This window comes from Heloderma suspectum, chromosome 2, assembly GCF_057233095.1.
Source record: "Heloderma suspectum isolate Gila_16-S chromosome 2, 16-S_ref, whole genome shotgun sequence".
Lineage (NCBI taxonomy): Eukaryota > Metazoa > Chordata > Lepidosauria > Squamata > Helodermatidae > Heloderma > Heloderma suspectum.
Genome location: NC_139459.1, coordinates 276,353,064 through 276,365,987, shown reverse-complemented (window position 1 = coordinate 276,365,987; position 12,924 = coordinate 276,353,064). Strand labels below are relative to the sequence as shown.

Sequence of the window (12,924 nt, the reverse complement as noted above, 5' to 3'; positions counted from 1 at the left end):
GCTAGCCTCACAACACCTGGGAGGTTGGTTGGGTTAATAGATACAATCATAAAGTTGAAAGGATCTCAAAGATCATCTAATCCAGCTCATGGCCAATAAAGGAAATCCACAACTACAGATTCCCTGGTAAGTGGCTATTCAGCCTCTGCTTAAAAACCTCTAATGAGGGAGAGTCCACCACCTTCTGAGGGCATCTCTACACCTGCAATTTATTGCACATTCATGACTGGCCACTCACAGAAGTTTGCAGCTCCATTACACGACATCGTCCTCCTCCAGTGATTTTCCTGCTATTTCTCACTGCCTATTCCATCTTATCCCCAAACACAAAAAGTGTGTTTCCAGCCCATGCAACAGGAGTGCCATGACCTTCCTGTGAATTTCTCCCATAGCACTAAGAAACCGCTGTGGGTGGGTGGCTGTGGGTGGGTAGTTTGGCTGCGGGGCGTGTCACCCCGCTGTGCCTGTGCCAATCTGACTCCTTGCCAAGTAAACGGCAGAGGTCGGACTGCATGGAATTAGTGCAGAATGGCGGTATCCCATCCTGCCAGGTCAGCACCATGCAGTGCATACCTGAGTGCCAAGTAAATGGCAGAGATCGGGAGTGCAACACTGAACAGCGGGCATGACAGGAATCCAGAAACTCACTGGAAAACCTGTACCTGCAGGGTGTGTGTGTGTCCATTTGTCAGTCACAATCCAACCACCAGTAATGTCCGAGGTGAGGGAAAGGGGCAGGAACCAGGGAGGAATGCTCACTATGTCCCAGCATATGTACTGGTTCATTACAGAAAAGCAGCAATGTTTCTGAGTGGCTTCACCACCCCCATGAAAAGGTAACAAACAGAAAATAATGAGATGGGGACAGCTGTATAAGGAGCATGACCCAATCCCGCAATGAAACCAGAGGTGGGGGGAGCACCCATATTGATGCAGATTTCTCCACCCTTGTGATGAAGCCCTGAGTCCATCTGTTCTGTTGTCAAAGAGCTCCTCCCATCAGGAAGTTCTTCCTAATGTTTAGTCAAAATCCCCTTTCTTGTAATTTGAACCCATTGGTTTGAGACCTACCCTCTGGAGCAACAGGAAAACAAATTTTGCTCCATTACCTGTGTGACAGCCCTTCAAATATCTGAGTAGCATTTTGGACTGGATTCCATGTAATGCTAAGCCACCCCTGCAAATAAGCTATGCAGTGTGGGTTGTTCTCTGAGCAACCCACCATATGCCTGATGGAAGATCAGGCTTGCTGTGTATTTTTCTCCCCTCCTAACCCCTCAATCCTCCAGCCAGCTCCAGCACATATCCCAGGGGGCTTTGTGGCAAAAAACGTATTGTCTTCCCCTCCCCCCTCCGATTGCTACCCCTTTACGTTACCTGGCTTTATTATTATTATTTTTGGACCCTCAAAAATGTGCAGTTGCAGTCGCTCTGATTGCTACCCCTTTTCAGTCCCTGCGTTTTTTTGGTGCCTCAAAAATGTGCAGTTGCAGTCGTATCTTTTAATTATTTTTTTGGTTGGTCTTTCGCAAGTGGGTATTTACAGCTGTCTGATACGTATAATCTTGCCTGGTCAATTTCCTTATCTGTTTCAGCTGTCAAAGGCAGCAGTGAAGGGGAGTAGGTAACATACAAGGATATTGACAAGATGAGATTGCATAGGCTAATTTGCGTAGGGTTGCGAAGGATTGGGGGAGAAATGATACTAAGGGAAAGGGGGGATCTGGTGCTGCAGTTTAGAAGCACTAAAATGAGTTTGGTGGGGAGCCGAAGGAGTAAGTGCACAAAAATATCTCCCCCTTGGCGATGTGGTCCTCTCGCTTTTACATGTTGAACTGACATGTCTCAGTGTCCTCCACCTTTTTAACACATCCCTGACTCTCCAGCTACTCTGGAAAGGGAAGATATTAACTCCCTCACACTTTTTGTGGATCCTTTTCAGAGCCATAGTAACTGCTCCATTTGCAAGTTTAAATAAATACATACATACATAAATATTGTCGTTCTTGCAAAAGTATGACTGACAGTTTCTGGGGACAGCAAGCTAAATCCCTCCCCCTTCTACTGCTCTGCCATGAAACATACTCAACTCCTTCAATCTTTCCTCATAAGACTGGGTTTCCAGAGCCCTCGCCATCTCTTTCACCCTCTTCTGGACACCTTTCAGTTTGTCAATATCCTTCTTAAAATGCAATGCCCAGAACTGGACAGTATACTCCAGGTGAGATCACAGCAAAGCAGAATAGAGAGATAGCATTACTTCTTGTGATCTGTACACCATACTCTGTTGAACTACATTAGCCTTTTTAGGTGGTGCATCACACTGCTGACTCATGTTTAGCTTGTGTTCTATTAAAACTCCTAGATCCTTTTCACATGTATTGTGTCAAGCTAGGTGTCACCCATCCTGTATTTGTGTAACTAGTTCTTCCTATCTAAATGCAGAACTTTATATTTATCTTTGTTGAAATTCATTTTCTTAGTTTTTTCCCAGTTTTCCACCCTGACATGATCATCTTGAACTGTGTTTCTGTCTTCTAAGGCATTAGCTACCTATTCCATTTTGGGGTCATCTGCAGATTCTATGAGCATCTCCTCTACTCCCTCATCCAAGTCATTTATGAAGATATTGAACAACACTGGACCCAGCACAGAACCCACTGTTACTTCTCTCCAGGCTGATGAACCATTGAGGAGCACTCTTTGGGAACAGTCCATCAACCAGACACAAATCCACCTAATAGTAGCATAATTTAGCCCACATTTTACCAGCTTAGCAGCACGAATATTGTACTGGAGCTTGGTGAAATCCTCACTGAAATCAAGATAGATGATGTCAACAGCATTCCACTTATGTACCAAGCTTTTTGATAGTAACTCTATCCAAAAAAAGGAGATAAAATTGGTCTGACATTACTTGTCCTTGAGAAATCCATTGCTGGCTCTTTGCTCACTTCCAGTTTCACAACATTTTTTTAAAAAATATAGTCTATTCAGAAATAAGCCCCATTGACTTCAATTAGATTTAATTCCAGATAAATATATATAAAGGATTGTAGCCCAGGTATGGGCTGGTATACCTAGGGTGCAACCCTATGCACACTTTTTACACACACTTTAAAAAAATGTGTATATTTTTAATCAAAGTAATAATTTTTAGGAATGATTGATTTCTAACTATTTGAGACAAGTTAGCTTTCACAACCTGGCCTTTATCATTTTTGCATGGTGCTTCTGTGTTGTGGCACAAGACAACGGATACTAGAGGCCACTCTCTCCAAATCTATGCCAATGAGAGCCTCTCTTCTCGTGTGCAAATTCCCCCAGGCCCATCTCTGTCCAATGCAGCCTCTGCTTGGGAGGACAGAAAACCGAGTTGCAATGTACCCTCAGTAACACAAGGTGGCAGCAGATAGTGCACTCCATTATATGGTGAGCCGCTCAGAGTGGCTTCTTTGAGTCAGCAGCTGTATCTTCCTTTACTCTTGCCAGAAAGCACATGGCTTCCAGCTCCACAATAAACAACCCTCCTATACTCCTGCAGGGGACGGATCTGGGCTTTATTCATATGATAATCTCTCTCTCAGGCAGCTGTAACCACAAGATGTATAGGTTGCTTTTTAAACATACAACCTGTGATGCAAGCCAGAGAGAGGGAAAAGGACATGCAGTCATCAGGATCACATGAGGTGCTTGCACACATAGTTTCCCCCCCATTGCTTCAACTGGGAGGGACAAATTCTACTTGTGCTATGCCAGCCATGCTTCCCTGAATCACACTGTATGTCAGCAGTGACATCCCGCCTATAGCTGTGAGCAAATCGCCTCTTGAAAGTCTCCACGCTATTCCTGGGCAGACAAATCTGGGGGGACCATTCCACTGAATTTCTCCAGGGGAAGGGAACATTCTCCAGCAGTCTCTCGGCTGTAGCACCGCTTCTCTTTTTTCCTAAGGGGTTTTGCGCTGCCACTGCAAGCAGTAACAGCAGCAATTGGGCATCCTCCACATACCTAGCATCATTCTGGGGCATTGGGTGGGAGGATGGGGGAAGCGGTGGAGAATATTCTGCAATGGCCTTCTACTTCGGGGGGGTGTTTAAAAAAAGAGAGAGAGATCTCAGAAATATCAGGAAAATGATGCAGATGCTTATAGTACCGCTACTTCCCGGAAAGCCCTGCAGCAGATGTGGGGGTAGAGCTGTGCCAAAATTCATCCTTCAGTTTCCCGAAACTTTTCTTTCCCCATGAAAGAGGCTTTATGTGTGTGTGTGGGTGCCTCATTCTCAGAGCGCTTTAGAACTTTTTGTGCGGTGTTTTTGAGCTCATCTAATCACTGTGAGGTGGCTGAGGGCACAGTGTGTGTGTTGTAGAATCACAGAATCGTAGAACAGTAGGGCTGGAAGGGGCCTACAAGGCCATCAGGTCCAACCCCCTGCTCAATGCAGGAATCCAGGTCAGAGCATCCCTGACAGATGGCTGTCCAGCCTCATCTTGAAGGCCTCCAGTGTGGGAGAGCCCACCACCTCCCCAGGTAATTGGTTCCATTGTCGTATTGCTCTTACAGTCAGGAAGTTTTTCCTGATGTTCAGCCGGAATCTGGCTTCCTGTAACTTGAGCCCATTATTCCGTGTCCTGCACTCTGGGATGATCAAGAAGAGATCCTGGCCTTCTTCTCTGTGACAACCTTTCAAGTACTTGAAGTGTGCTATCCTATCTCCCCCCAGTCTTCTCTTCTCAAGGCTAAACATGCCCAGTTCGTTCAGTCTCTCTTCATAGGGCTTTGTTTCCAGTCCCCTGATCATCTTTGTTGCCCTCCTCTGAACCCTCTCCACTTTGTCTGCATCCTTCTTAAAGTGTGGTGCCCAGAACTGGACACAGTACTCCAGATGAGGCCTAACCAGTGCTGAGTAGAGGGGAACTAGTACTTCCCAGGTTTTGGAAGCTATGCTTCTATTAATGCAGCCCAAAAGAGCATTTGCCTTTTTTGCAGCCACATCACATTGTTGGCTCATATTCAGCTTGTGATCAACAACAATTCCAAGATCTTTCTCGCTTGTAGTGTGGTTGAGCCACGTATCCCCCATCTTGTAACTGTGCATTTGGTTTCTTTTTCCTAGGTGCAGAACTTGGCATTTATCCCTATTAAATGTCATTCTGTTGTTTTCTGCCCAGCGCTCCAGTCTATCCATATTGTCTTTGTATCATACATCTCTCCGTTGCTCTGCAGCCTCCCAGGCTGCCTGCGCTTCCTGATCTGAAAAACCCTATGGGAGGAATCATCTCGTACTGTCTTCCCCTGGGCTTTAACTGAAGTGCAGGAAGCCGAGGAGGCTACAGACTGCAGGAGAGATGACTGTATAATGAAAGTCAGGGTAGCCACACACACTCCTCTTAGGGAGCAACCCTATGCATGTTTAGACAGAGAAAAGGCCTACAACTCTCAGGGAGTTGTAGGCCTTTTCTCTGTCTAAACATGCATAGGGTTGCTCCCCTAGTCACTTCATAAATTAGATAAACACAGGAATTTGAACCCCCAACCATGGAATTTCTCCAAAATGTCCTTTGAATATCTGTTTGAAAGCAATTTCTTTTCTATCAGATTTAATGAGAATGGGCACAGCACTAATTTCCCCCTTCATAAGGCCACCACAGTCAGACCTACAGGCACTCACAAATGTAATGGCCTAGAAGGAAAGACTTTAAAAATAATTCCTTATGGGGCAATTCCATGTCCATCCAAGGTTTTTGTTGTTTGCACAGCACATTTGGTAAGATCCTTTTCCAGAATGAACTGAAGGGGATTTTGTTCCCTTCACTTATTCGGAGTAGGAGAAAGTGGGCTGCACTTTGGAAATGGGGCATGTGCGTGGAGAGAATTGCTAGAACCCCAAGGGGAAGGAATGCAGGCCCGAGAAGCATATTTAATTGAGAGCGATCCCCCAAGTCTGCTAATCCCCTCTGCCTGCTCGCCTGGGCTGTTTGGCTACTTCTTCCCCGCGTCTGTTTCAGACGGCCGATGCCCGACGAGCATTCTGAAGCGCCTCAAGTTCGAAAGGCGCACGCTTTTGGCACATTACGGGCGCTGCCGCGGGAAGCCCTCCAGAGGGGCCCGAAGGACCAACCCGTTAGGAGCAATACGGTCTTCCGCCCGAGCGCCTCTCCCCGCCGTCGGTGCGGATGGAGCCTGCTGCGGACGGGCCCACTTCCTCGGCAGGGGGAGGCTGAGGCTGCTGCTCTTCCGCGCGCGGAGCAGAAGGGCCGGTTCCATCAGGGGGTCAGCCGCGGGGGCGGGGGCCGAGGAGCAGAGCCGCGGCGCCGAGCAGGAGGCGGATCCCGAGGCCGGGCCGGGCCGGGCCGGGACCTCCGAGGAGGACGGGGCCCGCGGGGCTCTCCGCGCCCGGCTACGCGCGGGGACTGACTCGGGGCGCGGGCGGCAGGTAAGGCGGCCCGCCGGCCGGGCGGGGCGCGCCTCGCACCGGGCCGGGGACGAAGCGGCGCTCCTCGCCCGAGGGGGCGGGGGCTGCGTGGGAGCAAGCGCGGGGACGGGGTGCAGGCTCCGCCGCGCCCGAGGACGGCGAGCGGCCGTGGCGCGGGCGGGAAAGGCGGGGAGCGCCGCCCCAGCCGCCGCCGGGTCGGGAGCCGCGGAGGCTGGCCTCGCTCCGAGGCCCGTCGGGCGAGCGGGGCCGGAAGGACGGGCGGTGTGCGGAGCCGCGGCCCGCCCGTGCCCTGCTCGGCGGGGAGAGGGCGTTCCCCGCTCCCCGGCTCCGGCGCTTCTGCTTTGTGCAGCCGCAGCTGCCGCGGACCTGGGGCAGGCGCCTTTGTTCTGAGGGGAAGGAGCGGGGCTTCGGGCAGGGAATCCTCGGGCTGCGCTGGCTTTCCTCCCCGCGTCCCCGAACGCGTACATGGGCGCCTGCTCAAGATCCGGGGCGGGCGGGCGGGCGGGCGGGCGGGGGGGGATCAATGAACAGTGCTCCCGCTGCCAGAAACAGACGGGCTCTGCAGATCGCCCGGTTAGCAGAGGCCCGCCGTGCAAGCGCAGACCGCGGAGCAGCACGAGCGCGGCGGCTGCCCTGGTGCAGAAGGGCTTTTGTGCTAGGCAGGGGCGAAGGACGCTGCACCGGGGCGCAGTAGCGGGTGATGCCGGGACCCGCCGCGCGCTGTCTGGGCGCCGGAGCGTAGGCAGCGGGAGAGCAGCAGCTGCTGCCGCTGCCCACGGACCGCGGGATGATGCATCGGTTCTCCATTGTGCCGTGCGCGACCCAATAACAAGCAGCAACGAGCAGGGGCCCTGTCGCGTTGGGCGTGGCAGTGCCACGGGGCCGCCTGCGGGAAACGCCCTCCTTCGCTGAGCGGGCATCGGGGGCTTTGCCTGGAACTTGGCTGCCCCTTCGTGGGAATCGCGTGCTTGTTGCATGCGAGGACCGCTTGAAAGAAGGCTGTCCAGCGCCTGTGTGTGAACTTCTCCGCGCGGCCGGCTGATGAAAGGGTCAGTGCCACTGGGCCGGGGAAGTTTTTGCACTCCAGTACCCTGGTGTGCGTGTAGACTGTAGGGAAAGGCTCTTCTAAAGACAGGCGTGTTTTGATCAGCTGTTGTGGTATCGGAGTGACTTAGGAGGCGCATTTGGTCGCGTTCTGTGGATCAGCACAGATGAACCGCAGGTGCAATGAAACCTCTTCTGGCATTTGAGAAATGTTTGGCTTTCGGCCTTTTCTGCCTGGTCCAGGGAATGGCATGGATGTGGGCGAAGCAGCAAAAGTCTGGATGCTTTCCTTTAGTGCTGCATCGTATACATGTAGCCCTTTTCCTTAATGTGGAGACTCGCGCTCTAGAACCCCATGTTCTCCTTTTTGGCGAAAAGGGAGTAGTGTCGCATGATGAGATTTGTAGTTCAGGGTGGTTGTAGCAGTATGTTATATGGATCCCTGGTCGGCCACTCATTTTTAATGGGAGGCCATATTTCAATTGAGCAGGGTTGAAGGGCAGCACGGGCTCTGCTTACTGGTTCGCTTCTACACCAGCCAAGATACAGGCACAGATCTCTTCAACCTCCCTGCTTTCCCCAGTGTGAACAGCAGCAGAGTCCTTCATTTAAACACATTGGCTGTTCAGTCCCATGCAGAAGCCAATATGCCAGGAAGTGGCAGAGGCCCACTGAGGTGCATAATAAGGGGTATACTGAAACCTCTCCTTCGATTTTCTTTCTCTTTTGTTGTGGGGACAGTGCTGTGGTACACTTTAAAAAATAATAATCAGTAAACAGGGTGTCCCAAATAGAGAAAGATGATTGATCTCTAGTTGTGGTTATTTATTTATATTTATATACCGCTCCATATCTATAACAGATTTCAGAGCAGTCAACACAAGAAACAAAATGGTAAAAGAAAAAAAAGATTAAAACACCACATTAAAATGATAATTGTTTAAAAACACAATACCAATAAGAACCGTAACTGGTCAATTAAGGAATGCCTCCTAGAACCGTGCTGTTTTCAGGAGGCACCTGAAACAACGCAGTGTTGGTGCCTGCCTGACCTCCAGGGGCAGGGAGTTCCAAAGAAAGGGGGCTGCCATGCTGAAGGCTCTTCTCCTGGTGGACTCCAGTCAGGCCATAGGTCCATGTGGAACCATCGGGAGCAAGCCCTCTGATGTCCTCAGTGACTGGGCAGATTGGTTAAAAAGATAATTGCCTTTCTCTGTGAATGATAGATGAAAGTATTTTCAAAAACCAGTCACCATGGAGTTAGCTGTTCTAAGGGTGGTTTTAAATGCCATTAACTGTGTTTTTTTCCAGAAAGAGCTTTCTCTCTCTCTGCTTACCCCCCCCCTTTCTGTATTTTGCTTATTCCTTTGCTTATTCTAGGGTGCCCACTCTTTCTTGTTTGAGAAACAAGACAGAGTGCAAGTTCTGAGACAACATGAGAAGATGATTGGCAATATACTAGTGAGGGAATAAATTCCATCCATTGGACATACTAGTCAAAATGATGAACACATGTTGTAACCACCAGAACTAAAAAGGTAAAGGTGTCCCCAACCAGTCGTGTCCGACTCTAGGGTGCGGTGCTCATCCCCGTTTCTAAGCCGAAGAGCCAGCGCTGTCCAAAGACGCTTCCGTGGTCATGTGGCCGGCATGACTGAACACCGAGGTGCATGGAACGCTGATACCTTTCCCGCCAAGGCGGTACCTATTTATCTACTTGCAATTTCTTGCTTTCTAACTGCTAGGTTGGCAGGAGCTGGGACTGAAGACAGGAGCTCACTCCATCATGCAGCACTCGGGTCTCGAACTGCTGACCTGCCGACCTTCCAGTCTGCAGTTCAGCGTCTTAACCACTAAGCCACTGTGGCCCCTACCACCAGAACTACACTGGATGAAATTCTCCTTATGATGGCATGAGGCATTGTTCAAGATTTTCCCATATGCATCATTTGGCAGCGTTTAGGCCTTCCGATATTTATAAGAAATTCCAGAGTAGCAGCCAAGTTAATCTGCTGCAGCAAAAGTAACAAAGAATCTTGTGACATCTTAAAGAAGGGGCGGGCAACTGGCGGCCCATAATCCCTCACCATTAGCTGTGCTGGCTACACATGATAGGCTGCTCATCCCTGTCTTGAAGACTAGGGGTTGTATCCAATGACAGTCTAACTTAAGTCCCATTCATTTCAGTGGGTCTACTCTAAGTAGAACTAACATTGGCTACAACCCTAGCAGTGCAATCTTATATATGCCCATTCAGAAGAAAACCCTATTGAGATTACTGGGACTTACTCCCAAGTAAGTGGGTTGGATCCAGATTTAGTTATACTTATTGTAGACCCATTGAAATTAATAGCACTTACGTTACCTATGACTTATTTGTCCCATTGATTTCAATGGGTCTGCTCTGAGCATGACTCTGGATCCAATCCAGTGTGTATAGGGTTTACAGCCTCACAAACTTTTGTGGGTCACAGCCTACTTTGTCACTCAGATATATGAAGTGGAATACAACTAAGTGAGTAGGTAGTTAAACTCTGAGTGCAAGGAGAAGTTTTAAAAAGTGCATTTTCTTAATGAAGAGGAGCTTGAGCTATGGACTCCCCCTCTTGTATGTATCTTCCACACACACACTTAGATGAGCATCACCCACTTTTCAGTGGGTGTGTATGAAAGGCAGTGCCTTTTCTGTTGTGGCCCTCTTGTTGGGGAAAGCACTCCCTCCCTTGGAAGGCCTGTCTGACTTACCAATTGTTCTGCTTTCTTCATATGGCGAAAACCAGCTTTTTTAGGAAGACACTTGGGAATTTGGGCAAATTTGACTTGTGGGCCTTATTGCTACTCTCTTCTGCTGTTCTCTGTGTTTTGGGTCATAGCATTGCTTTGTGTTTTAAGTGATTTTATTGTTTAGCATCTGCTAGCTGCCTTGGATCACTTTGTAAAGGCAGGATATAAATAGTTTAATAAATAACATAGTAACTCTAACCGCTTGAACAACAGCTCAAGCAGGGGTGGTTAGGATGGGGCAGAAGTGTTCTTCCACCGGTAGAGAGAGCCTCTACCCCAGAGGCTCCTACTATGACCATGGGTTGCCAACAGTGTTTCTGTTGGTCAGAGGTCCCAAAACAGGACATTTGAGGGGTGGGTTGGATCCATGTTGGATCCACTTGCTCCAAAGCCCCCTTGCTACCCCAGCAGGCCCTCGGATCAGGCCCCTCACCTTTGCTAGCCTGGAGCTGGTGTTTTTCCTTGCACTGGATTCAATGGGAGGGAAAACTTTTAAAACCAAGAATTGCTGAGGGGGGGGGGGAGAAAAAACTGTCCATCACCTCCCACCCTGATCACGATGAGCCAGCAGAGCTCTGTATGTAGTGGTGGCTCTGCTGCGGCTCTTCCTGCCCCATCTTGTCTTGGTACATAGTATTTCTTTGTAAGAAGGTAAGTGGAAGATGCTTATTGCTGAATATGTGGCACTATACTATGCACAACATCAGTCATTAGAGCAGGGATGGGCAACTTCCAGAGTAGGGGGGCTCCACTGCCCTGCCAGAACTTACCGGGGACCATCCCTGCCGCGGACACAAAAATCAGAACAATTTTGCGTTGGAACAGGGCATGCACAGGGCATGCATACCTAGTTTCCAGGCAAAATGGCACTTCCAAGGGGCTTCTGGGAGCACAGTTTTGCCTGTAAACAAAGCATGTGCTCCCCACATACCGCGTTTTCCCTGCAAAATTGCCACAAATTTTGCCCACTGATACCATGGTGGTGGCAAATCCAGTGGCCACAGTGGAAGCAAGGGAACATAGGGTGGCCTGCAAAAAACAAACAAAACCCAGCATAGGGGCCTGCATGTTGCCTACTCCTGCTTTAGAGGGTTGATAAAAATTGCTCTTTTCTAAAGAGAGCATTTGCCTTGCCAGATCCCAACGTGAGCTAGCATCAGCTGTTACTGCTTCTGGCTGGAGAAATATTGTATTAGCTCGTTCCTTGGATGTTATGGCTGTTTTAACTACAGTGGATTTACGGAGTAGTATTTATTTTTGAACATGTTATTAAGAGTTTTGAGAAGTTTTGCTAGGCAGCAATCTATAAATAACGAATATTGTTTTCAAGTAAGTTAAAAATAAGTGACTCTTAGTTGAAATTGCTCTATGGACAGGTCTGGATTGGTTTATATAAATCTGCCTCTAAAACTAGTTTCATGATAGAGAAATTTTGAAGCAATAATGATTGTGGCCTTTCTTGGAGGCCCCAGAGGCCCAAGTCTCTATTTCTAGTCTTGTCTTACCTTATAAATGTTCTAAATGACACTCACACACACACACAGCAGGAGTTAGGCCAACAAATAGTTCCCACACAATCTTTGTTCTAGTGCTAACTATATATATCAGAAGAAGTCTGTTTGTATCAGAAAATACCAAAAAACTTTATCCTTCCCCCCCCCCCCTCCCAACTATCCTAAGATAATGATAATGTTACAGATCATAACTGGTAATAAGATGTATGCTGCCTTGAACCTCTTCTTAAAATTAGCTGTGTGTGTGGTCAAGCCTATAACTTAGCCTTTCCCAACCTGGTACCCTCCAGATATTTTGGACTTCAACTCCCATCAGCCACAGCCAGCATGGCCAATGCTGGGGAATACAGGCAGGATGGGTGCTATTGCACTCATGTCCTAGTTGTGGATTCCCACAGGCATCTGGTTGGTCACTGAGTGAGCAGAATGCTGGACTTGATGGGCCTTTGGTCTGATCCAGCAGGGCTCTTCTTATATGCTTAATGCTGGGAGTTGTAGTCTAAAAGATCTGGAGGGTACCAGGTTGGGAAAAGCTGCTGTAGAGTCTGGTTTAAGTGCTCTACTTGTTCCATATTTAATTCCAATGAAAAAACATGAACAGTTAAGTTATGGCTTGGATCAGGAGCCGCTTGGTAGATCTGTTGACCAACTCTTCACTTACGCCAATCCACATGCTTTTGGTCATTCTGTCCCCCTTCCCATGCACTGAATGCGTTCTCCCTCCCACCATACTGGGCTAGGGGTTTGCCCTCACAGGCTTCTACTTGCTGCTGATGTAAAGCGCCCCACAAGATAAAAGAACACTCAGGATTTGTCCCACTTTGGAGGCTGAGCCCTGTTGCAGCATTGTACAACACAGTGGGGCTTGGTTGCCCCGTGCCAGTCTGGTAACTGCCTCTGATCAACAGGGAAGTCATTTTCTCCTGAAGAAGTGGAGCAATGTGCTGCCACTGCTCATTGCCATAGAGTCACAGAACAGTTGATTACACTATTTGCCGTGGAACAAATGTTTGCCCACGGCCCTAGATTCACCTAGCCTGTGTAGTAAGAAGTGACTAGTAGCGAGTCATCCTTGCTGGATGGTGATGGGGGATAGGTGGGTCCCTATCGGTCCCAAGCACCTTGTGTGGCTGTGTTTCATACTA

The 12,924-nt window shown here is 48.9% G+C and overlaps 1 protein-coding gene across 3 annotated transcripts in view; it reads left to right on the top strand.

Annotated features, from left to right (window-relative positions):
* Window positions 1-6,026: 6,026 nt before the first annotated feature.
* The window catches only part of RNF44 (ring finger protein 44), a 90,655-nt gene continuing 83,757 nt past the window's right edge, over window positions 6,027-12,924 (top strand). For 2 of the 3 annotated variants that reach the window (XM_084839328.1, XM_084839327.1), the window contains exon 1: window positions 6,027-6,437. The gene's annotated coding sequence lies outside the window, so the exon portion shown is untranslated. Of the gene's footprint in view, window positions 6,438-6,938; window positions 7,487-12,924 lie in introns of those variants that run through there. The other variant, XM_084839329.1, reaches the window with a different exon arrangement.